This window comes from Bos javanicus, chromosome 9 (assembly GCF_032452875.1).
Source record: "Bos javanicus breed banteng chromosome 9, ARS-OSU_banteng_1.0, whole genome shotgun sequence".
In the NCBI taxonomy this organism is placed as follows: Eukaryota; Metazoa; Chordata; class Mammalia; order Artiodactyla; family Bovidae; genus Bos; species Bos javanicus.
Window position 1 is genome coordinate 76389610 of NC_083876.1, and position 6042 is coordinate 76395651.

Genomic DNA, 6042 nt, shown 5'->3' on the forward strand with positions numbered 1-6042 from the left:
TAGAAATTCGGCCACTGTCACCAGCCAGTCAGAGGCACTGCTGGGACTGGAACCCTAGTTTCCTCGCCCCATCCAGGTTCCCCCTGCTTTAAAACCACGCCTCAGCACTGGCTCTGAAGTTAGCGAGTCCCCTAGGTACTCTTCAAATCCATCAGTGAGTCACGTTTCCGTTTCCTCACACTGTTCCAAGTCATCTTTGGTAGCACAGAGTTCATTCATTCACAATAATGCTAACTCACTCATACAGAGTTCCAACACACTCAGGAGTTATGAATTACACACCATCTTCAAATCAGTGAGGCCAATGGCTAACTAAATCTAAAAATAAAAATTAAAAAAAATCTAACCCGTAGCACTTAAAATACTTCCTTTCAACCTACTGTAAAACAACAGCCTATTTAGGAGATGAAAAGTAAGTCACTGCTTTCATCATGCAGAAGGGTTCCCCAGGCACAAACTCACGCACATTATACACATTATACTTCATGGGCCTTTTAAATATTTACTTGTTAGCAGTATTCTTCCTTTCAGGTCAAAGATTATAGTACTTAGCAACACAAAGAAGGCAGAGGGATATAGTTATGAATTAGTAAACTGCTTTGGCAAGGCTTCCATTCGTTAATTCAGTCCAACTTCAAAGGGGATTTTAAAAAGAGCTTCAGCTGTCAGAAATTAACCCTCAGTAAATTACTGAATCAAAAAGTGACTTGGCCAGTCTTTCTCAAACTGGTGTTAAGGGGAAAAAAAAAAAAGTTCAATTGTAGGTAGAGGAGTAAAAAGTCTCTTCCAATGCAAATAAGTTTATTTAACTCTAAGTTTTAAAAAGTTTTTTTGTTGTTGTGTTAACCACAGGACTTTCCCAGCCTTTGATATGCTAATGAATACTGGAAATTTCCAAGGATGGGGTGAGAGGGGATTTCAGTTTATTTGATCACATTTATTATCTGGAAGGAGGGTGGATGGGAATAAAGCATGAGAAACACACTGCGCTGGCTGCTCAGGTTCCAGGCAATAGAACCAAGAAAAAGCTTTCCTAAGGCACCATGTATACTTGTTCTTTGGTAGCAGAGAATGGACTCCCATTCACGACTATTCCAGGATAAGGTGAGCATCAAATGTGGACTGGGAGAAGGAGCCTAAACAGAGCTAAATCCCTAAAAACTTAACTTCTGGTGGCCCCTGAGACTGCCGGTTCAGCTGGGCTTCTCAAATCACTCCCTGGCTCTTGGGGGCGGGAGGGGAGGTGCCCTTTTGCCTCCTTACCTGTTCCTGCAGAATGACTTTTCAGAGTAGGGTTGTACTTTCCCTGAACTTTTTGAAGTGCATGCTCTAGTCTATTTCAATGAGTTTTAACCATAGCTGAACATCAGAATCACCAAGGGAGCTTTTAACTCTACAGATATGTGGGCCCAAGGCCAAATCTACAGAATCCAACACGATTCCCAAGGAGCAGCAGCCAGAGCTGAACCACTGTTTGGCTTCCCAGGAAGACAAAGCCAATAGACAAAGAACTGATCATGCGTGGACCATGTATTGAGCACACTGACATTAATAAGGGAAAGGCTACATAGCAAGATTTTAATGAGTCCCTAAGTTTACCAACAAATCACAGGTGGCTTTTTTTTTTTTTTTTTCTTGGCCACTTTCACAAACAAAAACATATTACTTTGAGGGGAATAGGTGCTTAGAACAAAGCATGCTCTCCAAAGCCCGTTCAGGTGCAGAGGGCTGGTTCTTAGGAACTAAGTCCCCACTCCCCCATCCCACCCACCCAGCACATGACCCTAATTTGGGACTCATTTCATTACATGTCTTGAGTCCTTGGAAGTCACCCTAATTTGGGACTCATTTCATTACATGTCTTGAGTCTTTGGAAGTCACAAAACCACAGGTGTTCACTGTATTAAAGGCAAGATTGCGATACCCTACACAGCACAGGGTACACACCTCCAAGGGTGATCTTCATAAGGAGCTCGGTCACATCCATGAAATCGAAAGCAATTTATCAAAATTATATTCACTCAGCCCTTCTTATACATATAGTCTCTAAGCAGAGTATGTCAGAAAAAGGAACAGACATGAGAAAGAGGGAGAGAGTTAACATTAAAGATATATAGGGACTTCCTTGACAGTCCAGTGGATAACTGCCTTCCAATGCAGGGTATGCAGATTAGATCCCTGTTTGGGGAGCTAAGATCCCTCATGAAAGTGAAAGCGTTAGTCACTCAGTCGTGTCCCACTCTTTGTGACCTCATGGACTATAGCCCGCCAGGCTCCTCTGTTCATGGGATTCTTCAGGCAAGAATACTGGAGTGGGTAGCCATTCCTTCTTCCAGGGAATCTTCCCAACCCAGGAATCAAACCCAGGTCTCCTGCACTGCAGGCAGATTCTTTACTGTCTGAGCCACCAGGGCAGCCATAAGATTCCACATGCCAAAAAAAACCACAAAAAAACAGAAGCAATATTATAATAAATTCAACAAAGACTTTAAAAATGGCCCATATCCAAAGAAATACTAAAAATATTTAAAATCAAAGATATATAAATATAGATAAATATATAAAAGAACCAACTTCAATAGGGGACTCTGGAATAGAATATTAAAAGATTTCTCTCTCTTTCCTTTCTGAATTTCTTTAATCAGCAGAAAAGGTACCTATGCACACTGAATGTGTAAGAACAGTCCAGCATAAAGACAAGGTTGAGAACTGGTGAGGAAGCAAAGCCATGAGTCCTGATGGAGAAGACAGATAAGAGAAAGCGAGGGTCCACAGGCTGCCCAGGTCCTAGCGGCCACATCATCTGTACACGAACCTGCTGCAGGATCTGTTGTAACTGACAAAGGTAGCGCCAACAGAGCCCACCTTTCTCCTCATTTTAAGTAGCAATAGAGACATTTGGGGGGCTTCCCAGGTGGCTCGGTGGTAAAAAATCTGCAGGAGATAAAAGTTCTACCCCTAGGTTGGAAAGATCCCCTGGAGAGGGAAATGGCAATCCACTTCAGTATTCTTGCCTGGAGAATCCCCAAGGATAGAGGAGCCTGGTGGGCTACAGTCCATAGGGTCGCAAGAGAGTCAGACACAACTGAGTGATTAAACAACAATAGTATTTCTGAGTCTCTTTCTTCCCTTCAACACTGCCTTCTTCCCAACCCCAAAGAGAAAAAAAGGCCATAAACGTCACTTTGAAAGCTTAAACCAAACACATTAGGGACAAAGGTACCTCTTTCTTTGTAGCTTTCCTGCAAAGCAACTTAAAAGGCATTTCTTTGGCAAAGATCTCAATCTCTTCAGGAATTCAAGTGTCAGTCTGATAGAGGCAAAGAACAGGGCCAAGGAGTCAGAATATACATTGTCTGACCAGTGGAATCAGCTGGGAAAAGTTGCTGCAACTCTCTGGGCAGCACTGACAATAAAAAGAAGAGGTTAAATTAGCACCCAGAGACCCTCCCAGCTCTAAAGCTAGGGTGCCGGTACACTAGCACTGACTCCACTTTGCAGTTTCAAACAAATCACGCAACATCTCAACTACTGTTAAACTACAATGGGAGGCCTCCGGGGTCATGTGGAAACAATTTCTTAAATGAAAGCTTTTTTTATCAACTATGTGAAAAGCACCTAATCTAAAAATAGACTAAAAGGATTATGTGGACAAGTCAAAATAGAATTTTGATGACTAAGTGGACTGCTAAACTATCATGACATACCTCAAAGCAAGTGAAGAAACCGAACAGCGTTTCATTTGTTAATATGTTTAAGATTACAAAGACATGATAAATTTGGCAAAATAGCCAAGGTTCATGGAAGCATCAGCATCACCACAAAAGGACACCCCCAAGAGTGCACTGCAATTAACTTAGCAGAACTGCTCCAAAGGGGTAAAGAGGTTGAGTACGTTTTTAAGCTCACATCCGTTTCTCACCTCGATTCAATGGAGGTTGAAGCGGGGAAGATGGGCATCTATGGACAGACGCTCAAAGCTCACTGAGATAACTCTTTAAAAACAGTTTCTAGAGGCAGACGCAGCCTCCCAATCAAAAAGTTAAGACTTTCAAACACTGAGTGGAACACAAAAACCTAATATACAATACTCCCAGCAGGTCCTATGTAAATGACATTCTTTTTTCATTTTATTTTAGTATTTGCATTGCCCTTTTTGCTTTCTTTAGCAGCTACACATTAGGAGGACCCAGAAATGAACATTATGATCTATTAAAGCGCAAGAAGCAGGACAAACCAACTCTCCGTGAACCTGTTCAATAAGCAGAAGATATTTGCTTATTAAAAAAACAGTATATACACTTCCCTGTATGCATGTTATCTTTCAATTAAAGTTTCAAAAAATCAACACTGTTCTCTTGGGTAACAAAGTCTGGCATCACTTTGATAAAATTAACTCTTAAATAGGAAAGTAACTGTTAGGTCTTCCAACAGGTCATCTTGGGTTAAAAATAAGATAATGAATACCCATTACTTCATGGGAAATAGATGGGGAAACAGTGGAAACAGTGTCAGACTTTATTTTTCTGGGCTCCAAAAATCACTACAGATGGTGACTGCAGCCATGAAATTAAAAGACGCTTACTCCTTGGAAGGAAAGTTATGACCAACCTAGATAGCATATTGAAAAACAGAGACATTACTTTGCCAACAAAGGTCCGTCTAGTCAAGGCCATGGTTTCTCTAGTGGTCACGTATGGATGTGAGAGTTGGACTGTGAAAAAGCTGAGCACCGAAGAATTGAAGCTTTTGAACTGTGGTGTTGGAGAAGACTCTTGAGAGTCCCTTGGACTGCAAGGAGATCCAACCAGTCCATTCTGAAAGAGATCAGCCCTGGGATTTCTTTGGAAGGAATGATGCTAAAGCTGAAACTCCAGTACTTTGGCCACCTCATGTGAAGAGTTGACTCATTGGAAAAGACTCTGATGCTGGGAGGGATTGGGGGCAGGAGGAGAAGGGAACAACAGAGGATGAGATGGCTGGATGGCATCACTGACTCGATGGACTTGAGTCTCAGTGAACTCTGGGAGTTGGTGATGGACAGGGAGGCCTGGCATGCTGCAATTCATGGGGTTGCAAAGAGTCAGACACGAACTGAGCGACTGAACTGAACTGAATGAATAGAAATACAGATTTGTAATCAAAAGCCAAGTGATAATAGACATTTCTGATAATACGAAAAATCTAATGCAACTGAATTATATCAACTTATTCCCCATTTCTTAGTTTTCCAACCCCAGGTATAGAAACAAAATAGTATTTATTTTTCTGAGCTAGTGAATCATTGATCAAGTACCTAAAATCCTCTTACGTGACCTTCAACTCTTAATTTTCCTATATCAAATGGAAATGAAAGAACACACAGAAATAACAGGTATCTACTGAGGACCACTGTGTACCAGGGGATACTACTAAGGATACAGGATGAGTAAGAGGTGCTGGGGTGCACCAGGGGGTGCAGGGTCAGGAAGGCAGGGGAACGTGATTTAGTAGACATCACTACAATATATGATACATAACTTCTCAATTTGTGAACTACATGGCTATGTTTTACACAGACCCTTATATATATGCAAGAAAAGAGGTGTCATGAATTAACATTAAACTTACATTTTGACTTAACCAGTGGAGAACAACTTAGGTTCATTAATTTCTTCTTTCATCTCTTGATAGTCATCTCTTTTTTTGAGGGGGAGTTCTCTTTCACTCTACCCTTCCTACTTAATTTTTCTGCAATAAACTTTGACTTTCTCATCTCCTAGTCTAGTTTCAAACTTAGGCCTTTATGGCTTCCTGACACTATATCTAAGTTGGTTATCTGTTTTTAGAAGTGACCTTTATTATATTCCTGACCTTTATTGAAAGTGCTTGTCTGGTTTTCCATTAACTGGTATTTTTTTCCTAATTGCCACCCAAATGAATCTGCAATTCCTATTCCTATTATTTCATTTACACAATTAACCCTGGAACAATTTTTTTCCAAACCAAATAGGAACTCTGTGCCCCTTACTGCCATATACAATTTTATTTTTTTAACCTATT